The 13151-nt window shown below is 37.1% G+C and overlaps 1 long non-coding RNA gene across 1 annotated transcript in view; it reads left to right on the top strand.

Moving 5' to 3' along the window:
* LOC147578118 (uncharacterized) overlaps positions 1-13151 on the top strand; it is a 392554-nt gene that overhangs the window by 64497 nt on the left and 314906 nt on the right. The window lies entirely within an intron of this gene.

The raw sequence follows: 13151 nt of genomic DNA, 5'->3' as shown, positions 1-13151 counted from the left end.
AAATCCCAGGTCCACTCATACTGGAGGCACTAGAAAACACTCTTTTTCATGAGCTTGTTTTAGAAATAACTGTCATCTTTACCAGTGTGTGTGTGTGTGTGTGTGTGTGTGTGTGTGCACATGCGTGTGTGCGTGTGTGTGTGTTTACTTGTTTATTTTCCTCCTTCCAAGTAGACTATGGGTTTCTTGATAATAGTATTGATGTCTCACATTTTATTAGCACTGTCTCCAAGTACCTAGCAGAGTCTCAGACATGATTACTTTCCAGCTAGTAACAAAATAGCAGATAACGATTGGAATTAATTCAGGTGAAACCTTTTTGACAGTACCAATGGGATTCATAAAGATGCAAACTTCCTGGTTTGCTCCATGGTTGAAGGATATGTTCTTTCACACAGAGGCTATGACTCTTATTAACAAATAAAAGAACTAACTTGCTTTGTTTGAGGTCTAATTTTATCACCGGTGTCAATCACAAAGACTAAATTGACTGAGTTATAATTCACATTTATTCAGATGATATAAGTAAATTAAGCAATTAAACATGTGTTCAATCATCCTTGAACGAATGATCTCAATATTTAAAAGTAGCAAAACTTGGAGAGTGATGAAAGCTATAAATGATTCAATTCAATTCAATTTCACAAATAACCAGTTCAGAAAATGGTGGGGAATATAGGTGTTGAACAACTTTAGAATTAGAGTCCTGATTTTTGCTACATAGTCCTTTTGTTTTGTGTTTAAAGTTTTTATTTAAATTCCAGTTAATATACATTGTAATATTAGTTTCAGGTGTAGAATTTAGTGATTTATAACTTATATACAGACTCAGCGCTTATCACAAGTGCCCTCCTTGATACCCATCACCCATTTAGCCCATCCCCCTGCCAACCTCCCCTTCTGGTAACCCTTAGTTCTCTATAATTTAAGAGTCTGTTCCCTAATTTGTCTCTCTCTCTTTTTTCTTTTTGCTCCTTTGTTTTGTTTCTTAAATTCCACATATGAGTGAAATAATATATTTGTCTTTCTCTGACTGATTTGTTTCACTTAGCATAGTACACCCTAGCTCCATCATTGAAAATGGCAAGATTTCATTCTTTTTGTTGGCCGAGTAATATTCTATTGTATACCACATCTTCTTTATCCCTTCATCAGTCAATGGACATTTGGACTCTTTCCATAATTTGGCTATTGTTGAGACTGCTGCTATAGACATTGGGGTGCCTATGTCCCTTCAAATCAGTATTTTTGTATCCTTTGGGTAAATACCTGGTAATTTTGTATCCTTTGGGTAAATAGCAGGTAATATCTGCTTTAGTGCAATGGCTGGATCATAGGGTAGTTCTATTTTTAACTTTTTGAGAACCCTCCATACTATTTTCCAGAGTGGTTGCATCAGCTTGGTGGTTTTCACCAATAGTGTAAGAGGTTCCCCTTTCTCTGCCTTCTCGCCAACATCTGTTGTTTCCTGTGTTGTTAATTGTAGCCATTCTGACAGGTGTGAGGCAATATCTCATTGTATTTTTGATTTGTATTTCCCGGATGATGAATGATGCTGAGCATCTTTTCATGTGTCTGTTAGCCATTTCTATGTCTTCTTTGGGAAAATGTGTATTCATCTCATTTTTTAATTGGATTATTTATTTTTGGGCATTGAGCTTGATAAATTCTTTATATATTTTGGATACTGTTTATCATATATGTCATTTGCAAATATATTCTCCCATTCTGAAGGTTGCCTTTTAGTTTTGTTTATCGTTTCCTTTGCTGTGCAAGAGCTTTTTATCTTGATGAAATCCCAATAGTTCATTTTGCTTTTGCTTCCCTCGCCTCAGGAGATAGATCTATCAAGAAGTTGGTGCAACTGAAATCAAAGAAGTTGCTGCCTGTGTTTTCCTCTAGGATTTTGATGGTTTCCTGTCTCACATTTAGGTCTTTCATCTATTTTAAATTTATTTTTGCGTATGATGTAAGAAAGTGGTCCAATTTCATTCTTTTGCATGTTGCTCTCTTGTTTTCCCAGAACCATTTGTTGAAGAGACTGTCTTTTTTCCATTGGACATTTCCTGCTTTGTCAAAGATTAGTTGACCATGTAGTTGTGGGTCCATTTGTGGATTTTCTGTTCTGTTCCATTGATCTGTGTACCTGTTTTTGTGCCAGTACTATACCGTCTTGATGACTACAGCCTTGTAATATAGCCTGAAGTTTGGAATTGTAATACCTTCAGCTTTGCTTTTCTTTTTCAAGATTTTTTTGGCTATTTGGGGTCTTTTGAGGTTCTATACAGATTTTAGGATTGCTTCTTCTGGCTCTGTCAAAAAAATGGTGGTATTTTGATTGTATTAAATGTGTAGATTGCTTTGTGTAGTATAGATGCTTTAACAATATTTGTTCTTCTGGGGAGCTTGGGTGGCTCAGTTGGTTAAGTGTCCAACTCTTGATCTCAACTCAGGTCTTAATCTCACAGTTTGTGAGTTTGGGCCCTGTATAGGGCTCTGTGCTAATGGTGCAGGTCCTGCTTGAGATTCTGTCTCTCCTTCTTTTCTTCCCTTGTGCTTGTGCTCGCTCTAAAAATAAATAAATAAACTTAAAAAAAAGCCAATATTTATTCTTCCAATCCATGAACATGGGATGTTTTTCCATTTATTTCTTTTGTTTTGTTTCCTGAGAGAGAACAGGGGAGAGGTGGAGGGAGAAGAAGAGAGAGAATCTTAAGATCTTAAACAGTCCCCATGCTTAGTGTGGAGCCCTACATGGGGGCTCAGTCTCACTACTGTGAGATCATGATCTGGGCCAAAATCAAGAGTTGGATGCTCAACTGACTGAGCCACCCACTCGTCCCTGTTTTTCCATTTCTTTGTGTGTCATCTTCAATTTCTTTCATAAGTGTTCTGTTGTTTTCAGAGTACAGATCCTTTATGTCTTTGGTTAGGTTTATTCCTAGGTAACCTATGGATTTTAATGCAATTGTATATGGGATAACTTCCTTGATTTCTCTTTCTGCTGATTCATTATTTGTGCATAGAAATGCAACAAATCTTCTGTATGTTGATCTTGTATCCTGTGACTTTACTGAACTTGTGTATCAGTTCTAGCAAGTTTTTGGTGGAGTCTTTCGGGTTTTCTACGTAGAATATCATGTCATCGGGGCGCCTGGGTGGCGCAGTCGGTTAGGCGTCCGACTTCAGCCAGGTCACGATCTTGCAGTCCGTGAGTTCGAGCCCCGCGTCGGGCTCTGGGCTGATGGCTCGGAGCCTGGAGCCTGTGTCCGATTCTGTGTCTCCCTCTCTCTCTGCCCCTCGCCCGTTCATGCTCTGTCTCTCTCTGTCCCAAAAATAAATAAACGTTGAAAAAAAATTAAAAAAAAAATATCATGTCATCTGCAAATAGTGAAAGTTTGACTTCTTCCTTGATGATTTCGATGCCTTTTATTTCTTTTTGTTTTCTGGTTCCTGAGAGTAGGACTTCTAGTACTATGTTAAATAACAGTAGTGAGAATGGACATCCCTGTCTTGTTCCTGACCATAAAGAAAAAGCTCTCTGTTTTCCCCATTGAGGATGATATTAGCTGTGTTTTTTTCATATATGGCCTTTTTGATGTTGAGGTATGTTCTATCTGTCCCTACTATGTTGAGGGTATTTATCAAGAATGGATGTTGTCCTTTATCAAGTGCTTTTTCTTCATCTATTGAGAGGATCATATGGTTCTTATCCTTTCTTTTATTAATGTGATATATCATGTTGATTGATTTGCAACTATGTAACCACTCCTGCACCCAAGAATAACTCCCACTTGCTTGTAGTGAATAATTTTTTTAATGTGTTGTTGGATTCAGTTTGCTAGTATTTTACTGAGAACTTTTGCATACATGTTCATCAGGGATATTGGCCTATGGTTCTCTTTTTCAGTGGAGTCTCATGTGGGTTTGGTATCAAGGTATTCTGGCATCATAGAATGAATTTGGAAGTTTTTCTTCCTTTTCTTTTTTCCTTTTAGATTTGTTTGAGAAGAATAATATTGACTCTTTGTTGGTCTACCAAACTCTATGTTTGGTAGAGTTCACCTGTGAAGCCACCCAGCCCTGGACTCCTGTTGTGGGATGTTTTTTGATTACTGATTCAGTTTCATTGCTAATTATCAGTCTCTTCAAGTTTTCTATGTCTTCTTGTTTCAGTTTTGGTAGTTATATGTTTGTAGGAATTTATCCATTTTTTCCCAGTTGTCCAATTTGTTCGCATATGATTTTTCATTATATTCTCTTATAAATGTATTTCTACAGCATTGGTAGTTATTTATCTTTTCTCATCTGTGATTTTATTTATTTGGGTACTTTCTGTTTTCTTTTTGATAAGTCTGCCTAGAGGCTTATCAATTTTATTAATTTTTTCAAAGAACCAGCTCCTGGTTTCATTGATCTGTTCTATTGTACTTTTAGTTTTTATATAATCTACTTCTGCTGTAATCTTTATTATTTCCTTCCTTCTGCTGGCAGTAAGCATCTTTTGTTGTCTTTTTTCTAGCTTCCTTAGGTATAAGGTTAGGGTGTTTATTTGAGATTTTTCTTTCCTTTTCTGTGGGCCCATATTGCCATATACTTCTCTCTTAGGACCACTTTTGCTGCATTCCATTGGTTTTGGACCTTTGTGTTTTCATTTTCATTTGTTTTCATGTGTTTTTTTAAAATTTCTTTTTTGATTTCCTGCTTGACCCATTCATTGTTTGGGAGCATGTATTTTTGGTCTTTCCAAATTTTTTTTTCTTGTGGTTGACTTCTAGTTTCATAGCGTTGTGGTCAGAAAAGGTACTTGGTATGATTTCAATCCTTTTGTTATTTGTTGAGGCCTGTTGTGACCTAACATGTGATCTATTCTGAAGAATGTTCCATGCAGTCTAAAAAAGAATGTGTATTCTGTTGTTTTAGGGTGGAATGCTCTAAATATATCTGTTAAGTCCATCCAGTCCAGTGTGTCATTCAAAGACATTATTTTCTTGTTTATTTTCTGTTTAGATAATCTCTCCATTGATGTCAGTGGGGTGTTACAGTCCCCACTATTACTGTGTTATTATCAATTAGTTCTTTTATGTGTGTTACTAATTGTTTTGTATATTTGGTTGCTCTCCTGTTGGGTGCATAAATATTTAAAATTGTTATATGTTTTTGTGGATTGCCTCCTTTATGATTATATAATGCCCTTTGTCTCTTTTTACAGTCTTAAAGTCTAGCTTGTCCTATATAAGTATTGCTATTCTGGCTTTCTTTTGACACTCATTTGCATGAAAAATGTTTCTCCACCCCCTCTCTCAATCTGCAAGTATCTTTAGGTCTAAAATGAATCTCTTGAAGGGAACATATAGATGGACTTTGTTTTTGTTTTTTGTTTGTTTTTTGTTTTTTTATCCATTCTGATGTCCAGTATCTTTTGATTGAGCATTTAGTCCATTTACATTCAAAGTAATTATTGACAGGTGTATTTATTGCCATTTTATTACTTGTTTTGTCATTGTTCTGGCGATTTTCTCTGATCCTTTTTTGTCTTTGTCACTGTTGATTACTCCTTTGCACTCAGAATCCCCTTTAATATTTCTTGCAGGGCTGGTTTAATGGTCACAAACTCCTTTTAGTTTTTGTTCATTTGTTCATCTTTATCTCTCCTTATCTTCTGAATGATAGCCTTGCTTGATAGAGGAATCTTGGCTGCAGAGTTTTCCCATTCATCACTTTGAATATATCATGCCACTCCCTTCCAGTTTGCCAAGGTTCTGTTGAGAAATCTCCAGCTAACCTTATGGGTTTCCCTTCATAAATTAAGGCCTTCTTTTGTCTTGCTGGTTTTAAGATTTTTTCTTTATCCCTATATTTTGCAAATTTAATTACAATATGTCTTGGTGTTGCCTGCTGCTTTTGCTGATTTTCATGAGAGTTCCTTGTGCCTCTTGAATCTGGATGTCTGTCCTCAGATTAGGGAAATTTTCTGCTATTACATATTTAAATAAATAAATTTTCTATCCCTTCTTCTCTTCTTCTTCTGAGACTCCTATAATATAAATGTTACTTCTTTTGATGGAGTCACTGAGTTTCCTAAGTGTATTCCCGTGTTGCATAATTCTTCTTTCTCCTTTTTTTTCAGCTCCATTATTTTCCATTATTTTGTCTTCTAGGTCATGAATTATTTCCTCTGCTTTTCCAGCCTGCTGTTCATTGCATCAAGCCTATTTCCAATCTCGCTTATTGTATTCTTCATCTCTGATTGATCTTTTTTTTTTTTTTTAATTCTTTTATACCTGTGGTAAGGATCTCACTTATGTCTTCTTTTCTCAAGCCCAGTGAGTATCTTTATAATTGTTGCTTTAAATTCTCCATCAGACATGTTACTTATATCTGTTTTGCTTAGATTCTGGCCATAGCCTTATCTTGTTCTTTCATTTGGGTTAAAATATACTGTTTTGTCATGTATCTCTGTCCTTGCTTTCTTCTCTGTGTTAGCAAAGCCAGTTATGTCTCCTGTTCCTGAAAGTAATGGCCTTATCAAAAAGAGGTCATGTATTGCCCAGAGCCTGGAACTTCAGGGAGTGTCTCATGTGTGTGCTGCTTGCTCTTTGCTGTTGTGTTTTGGCTTTTCTGTCTTTAGACCAGTTGTCTGCAGAAGCTCTCCTTGTCTGCTGTGGGCAATATTTGGTCTCTGGCCTGAATGTGGTGAGTTATAACCAGGTGTGCTCTGGTCTACTTATAAAATGAGGCCTGACACTACTTGCATCAGAGCTGAGGCCCTGCAGAACTCTCTGATCAAGACATGGTGTGACATAAGTGTGTGCTGATCTTCTGAGGGAGGGGCCTACCATGCGGAGACTGAGACAGGCTTGACTGAGAAGGACAATGCTGCCAGAGTGTAGGAGGGTAGGGCTTAGTGTAAGCAAGTTAGGCTGCCAGTGTCAATCCCATGCTCCTTCCTACAGGTGGCTCTGTGTTTATGCTGTAGGGTGGGGGATAGAAGTGGCACCAGTCAGTTCCTTTGTTCCCAGTGAGGTGTCTCTGTGAATGCTGCCTCTCAGGGATGTGCTCCCAGAAGACCAAATAATCTCTTCCCATTTGCTCCAGGTGTTTTGGGGGTCACTGTTCCCATGCTAGACCATGCTTCCCCTGGGTTGTCTGCCTGGCTCTTCTTCAGGAGCAGCACAGTGTCCTTCAGGATCTATCCCAGCCAAGCTTGCTGACCTTTAAAACTCCAGGCTTTAAGCCACACGGTTTGCAAGAACTCATGAAATTCAGCCCCTTTCGTTTTCCAAGCCAGTGGCTTTTGGGGAAATGTTCTCCTTTTGTTTCCCCTGTATGCTCTTTTCTCTCTCTGTCTCTCTCTGTCTCTCTGTCTCTCTCCCTCCCCCTCCCTCCCCCTGTCCCCCTTCTCCAGGACCCTGGGTCCCTTTCCTCAGCACCTGTGATCCATTACTCCCCTGACACATAACTCTGTACTTCCTACTTTCTTTAGTGTGATCTCTCCATTTAGTTGTAGAGTCTATTCTTTCAGTCTTTAGGTTGATTTCTAGACAAACATATTTCAAAATAGACCTCCATTCTTATTTTGATTGTCCTGTTCTATCATTTCCATATATTAAACGGAGAAATAGTCGTGATTTTTAAATTACATTGTTCCGGGGCGCCTGGGTGGCGCAGTCGGTTAAGCGTACGACTTCAGCCAGGTCACGATCTCGCGGTCCGTGAGTTCGAGCCCCGCGTCAGGCTCTGGGCTGATGGCTCGGAGCTTGGAGCCTGTTTCTGATTCTGTGTCTCCCTCTCTCTCTGCCCCTCCCCCGTTCATGCTCTGTCTCTCTCTGTCCCCAAAAAAATAAATAAACGTTGAATAAATTACATTGTTCATTCCCACCAATGATTGAAAGATCGTGGCATGCCATCTATAATAGCTCAAATATGCCTCAGGCTAAAGTGAATACCACAAAAAATAATATTTACTTTTAAAGTACATTTATAAATTCAGTACAATTCTATGTTAATAAACTGCACTCATTGCAAACTGTGAAAACATCGCTTTAAACTTACTCTAAGAAGAGGAATCGGCATTTGCATTCAGGTCATTTGCATTAAGGGGATCTTTAAATGCCTAAACAGAAGCACTGAAGAGTATTTTTTTTTTTTTTCCAACGTTTATTTATTTTTGGGACAGAGAGCGACAGAGCAGGAACGGGGGAGGGGCAGAGAGAGAGGGAGACACAGAATCAGAAACAGGCTCCAGGCTCCAGGCTCCGAGCCATCAGCCCAGAGCCTGACGCGGGGCTCGAACTCACGGACCGCGAGATCGTGACCTGGCTGAAGTCGGACGCTTAACCGACTGCGCCACCCAGGCGCCCCACTGAAGAGTATTTCAAAAAGGTAGCACTGTTCAGCCACAGGATTGGATCTAGAAATGGGTTTTTTCTTTAAGGATCAGTGTATGCATTAAACAATTAAAGAGCTTAACACTAAAGCATTATAAAATCTAACACTGGGACAAATTCTCAGATGTTAGTTTGCTCTAGAATTACCTTAAGATGATGTCATTATTGTCCATTGTAGTGGCATTGAGGGTGGAAGTCTGAAACCCCATAACATAGGAGTGGAAAGCAGAACTGTTACTGTGCTAACATTTGTTGAGTTGTATATGGTGTGTATCCTATATATCGAGATGTCAGATTAGAAGAATTTAGAGAAATTGTGAATGTATATAACATAAATAATAATGGAGGGAATCAGAGTATTTGGCTCTGAGTGAAAGAGAAAACAAAGCTTTTGTTTGCATTTTAATTCAAACATTTAAAGGATTATCATGAGGAAGCAATAAATGTTCTTAGTACTTCCACAGGATGATGCATAAACATTCTAAACAAGGCAGATTTGGAGTCAACATAAGTCCCAGCTTTTAATTAAATGTATCCAGTCATGAATGTTGGGATTTTATATGTGATATTTTTGCATACAGTGGTAGATTCATTGTAAAGCTAATGAAGCTTATGCTTTACTCATCTTAACCTCACCAGTGGGTTCAAAGGACCTGAGGTTAATTTTGTAATTCTAGTTTTATATTATTTTTCTTAACATGATTCTTCAAATATCAACATTTTGGGCTCAACAGAAACTTTAATCTTTCTCTTCTTGGGTGGCAGTAGGCCTCCATATTTTGTATCATCCTTTCCACTTGTAAGACTCTGCATTCTTAAAAATTTGCCACTCTTTTTTCATTGACTTCTCTTATTATATATAATGTATTGACCAGACACCCTCTATTATACCTGGGTTTGTGAGAATTAGCACTGTAAGCATAATTTGCCTCCCATTCATCATAGAGCATGCCATACCCAGTGACAGTAAATATTGGGGTACAATTTGACACTTCTTTTCCCTCTCAAATGGTGTCTCTGAGTACACATGAATAATTAGGGATATCACAATTTAAATATCTGGTTTAATCTAGAATTTTAGACAACTGTAAAAATAGGGAAGAATAAAACATTGGGTACTCTAATGCTTAAGTATAATCACACATGCATATGCATTGTTTACCTGTAAAACATGAAAGAAAAAATATTTGTTTTCATTAATTTTAGTGCATTTGACAGCTTTCTTTTGTATGAATATATTTTTCTGTAATTTTAGAAGGAAAATACTGACAAATACTGCAAACACAAATGTTATTCTCTTCCAAATATCATGTTTTCCTAATGTTAAAAAAAGTACACAATTATACTTTGGAAATTAAGGGGCAAAGGGATCCTCTTAACTATGTCTGGGAAGTTCTAATGACTAATTCATTAGGTTCAGAAATGATTGATTAAGAGATGGATAAAATGGCTAGTTGAGTTCATAGCATAAGGGATCCATATAGAAAAATAATACAGTGGAACTTTTTAGAAAAAAAAATGGCATTGAGGAAGAGAACAGTAAAATCAAGGCTGTATAGTGAAGAACTCTGTATAGTGCTTTATAGTGGAAGAAAAACACATTTTCACAAACATTAGGTAATAACAAACAAATTAGAAATGAACTCCAGTTGCAAGGGATGTGATTTGTGAACCCACATTTTAAGTCCTTTCTTACAGTAAATCTCAACGTAATGGACAATGTGGACATGTGACATCTCTAATAATGAACAGAATGCCGTGCCAAATTGATTCGTTTTAGGACAATGCTATAAAAAAAGCAGCAGCAATAAGAAAGTATGATGAGTGATCCATAAGTCTGAAAACTTTAGATTTAATCCTTTCATGATTAGAAGCAATGACTACGGTTCTGCCAAACATTGTTTTGAACTGGTAGTATATCCATGAAAAACATTTCTAGTGAGATAAAAGTATGGTATAATTGATTCAGAAGTATAACTGAATAGCATAAAAGTAAGTAGAGGATTAACAATGCCCATCTCCTTAAAAATGTTTTAAAATGTTTTGCAAAACAAACAAACACAAAAAACTAATGGCAAATACATCGATGAGGAATATTTAGTTATCATAATGGATATTTAGTTATCTATGAAATAGGGAGTAGGGATCATTGAAGGGAAAACATTTCCCATTTAAACTGCCAAGATCTAACATTAAAAGACTTTTTGAGGGAATTCTTGCATATTAAATCAATAATAAAAGTTTTCAAGACAGCTGAGCCTAATTTTGAATGGATTTCAGAAGTATTTAGAAAATTAAATACGCTGGTTATTGTTGCAAAAGATTTACCATGAAAAGAAGCATCCTCTATTTCATCCAAAGGAGAAAATTTCTCTTAAAAAGATCACTTATTGGGGACCACTGAGTTATTCAGACAGGCGAATCACATCCTCCCCCAGGAACCAATGTGTCACCTGACCTTCTTGATCCTCCAGAGCCTGCCTCCAACAAGTCCCTGGTTATTCACCCTGTTTCCAGATACAACTTCTGCATTGCCCTTCACAGCTTTCGGTGTCCTCTTGGACTGTGAGTATATGTGAATAATAAACTGCTATCAGTAACATCTGTCCAGTGTCAGGTGTCATGTGTTTGGGCCACCTCTGTAGCCATAGGGTAGAAATCTCTCCTCACCAGTGGTATGAAAAGAAGGCAATAAAAGCAAATAAAAAGTATTGGTGCTTTTATGATAGGAAATTTATTTCAGGTACAGAATCTCACTGACATTACATATATAGGAAATAATATTTCAGCTTTTTTTGTAACTTGTGATCCCTTTCCAGAAACTTAGAAAGTAGATTCTAAGTCGTAGGGCATACTTTATAAGTGATGTACTGAAACTCAGTTAATATATGAGGTGGAGTCACTTGCAGAATAAATTATCCAGAAGGGTATAGATTACAGGTCTTCTCACTTCAGAGTCTGTTTTCTTTCTGTCATGCTGAATTGCCAGAATAATACAGGGATCTTGCTCTAATGTAAAAATCCATTTTCAGGAATAATCTAACACCAAACATGTATTTCACATGTTTCTTTATTTTGCACTAAATTCCCTCCCTTTGGACTTTCTCACCATTATCCACGGCAAAGTCAGTTGGAGTCTTGTTTTAGTCAAGAACGCCTGCCTGCTACATAGAATTTTCTCTGAGACGGTAATCAAAGAGAACCTTTAGTCCACCATCTCTCTGGTATGGTTCTACAGAAATATCATTTATTTTTCTCATATTCAACCAAGATACAAATACAATTCAAGTGCATACAATTGCTAATCTTCATTCTGTTCCCATTCTCATTAAAATTTCTGATCTTGCAGTGTTCCAGATTCTGGTTATTTGAAGGGTAGAAAAACTAGAAATGTAGCCTATCTTCATGATAAAGCAAATTAGTATTGAAAACTGAGTATAATTGATCTCTAAATAAAAAGTTTGAAATGTCTTTCATTTCCTTTTAAATGGGGCATTTGTTTTTTGCTTCTTTTGTTATTAGTATTTATATACTGTCATGAAAGTTAGGGTAGAAAAATGAGTAATTAAAAAAGACCAGCCAACAATTAAGCAAAATGTAACTACTTTTGACCTATCTTTAAAAAACAAAATCTATCTTTATGATTGGACAGCATTATGGGTTATTTTCTTTTACTTTTATTTTTTATTTTTTAAAATTTACATCCAAATTCGTTAGCATATAGTACAAAATGATTTCAGGAGCAGATTCCTTAGTGCCCCTTACCCATTTAGCCCATGCCCCCTCCCACAAACACTCCAGTAACCCTCAGTTTGTTCTCCATATTTATGAGTCTCTTCTGTTTTGTCCCCCTCCCTGTTTTTATATTATTTTTGTTTCCCTTCCCTTATATTCATATGTTTTGTCTCTTAAAGTCCTCATATGAGTGAAGTCATATGATATTTGTCTGTCTCTGACTAATTTCACATAGCTTAATACCCTCCAGTTCCATCCATGTAGTTGCAAATGGCAAGATTTCATTCTTTTTGAAAGCCGAGTAATACTCCATTGTGTATATATATACCACATCTTCTTTATCCGTTCATCCATCGATGGACATTTGGGCTCTTTCCATACTTTGGCTATTATTGATAGTGCTGCTATAAACTTGGGGGTGCATCTGTCCCTTCGAGACAGCATACCTGTGTCCCTTGGATAAATGCCTAATAGTGCAATTGCTGGGTCGTAGGGTAGTTCTATTTTTAGTTTTTTGAGGAACCTCTATACTGTTTTCCAGAGTGGCTGCACCAGCTTGCATTCCCAAGGATTTCATTCTTTTTGATTGCCGAGTAATATTCCATTGTATATATATACCACATCTTTATCCATTCTGGATTATTTTCAATGTATGTCTTTCTGAAATATTTATTTTCTTATGGTTGCCAATGGTTGATTTCACTATGATATATTATAAACCACCTTAGTGAGATATAAATTAATGGGGTATAAATTATTTTGAATTTTTTTTTTTAATTTTTTTTTTCAACGTTTATTTATTTTTGGGACAGAGAGAGACAGAGCATGAACGGGGGAGGGGCAGAGAGAGAGGGAGACACAGTATCGGAAACAGGCTCCAGGCTCCGAGCCATCAGCCCAGAGCCTGACGCGGGGCTCGAACTCGCGGACCGCGAGATCGTGACCTGGCTGAAGTCGGACGCTTAACCGACTGCGCCACCCAGGCGCCCCATGAATTTTTAAGGGATATTATTACTGAAGTTAGCC

Source organism: Puma concolor, chromosome C1, assembly GCF_028749965.1.
Source record: "Puma concolor isolate L17-30 chromosome C1, mPumCon1.1.hap2, whole genome shotgun sequence".
Taxonomy (NCBI): Eukaryota; Metazoa; Chordata; class Mammalia; order Carnivora; family Felidae; genus Puma; species Puma concolor.
This window is presented reverse-complemented; position numbering and strand designations above follow the sequence as displayed.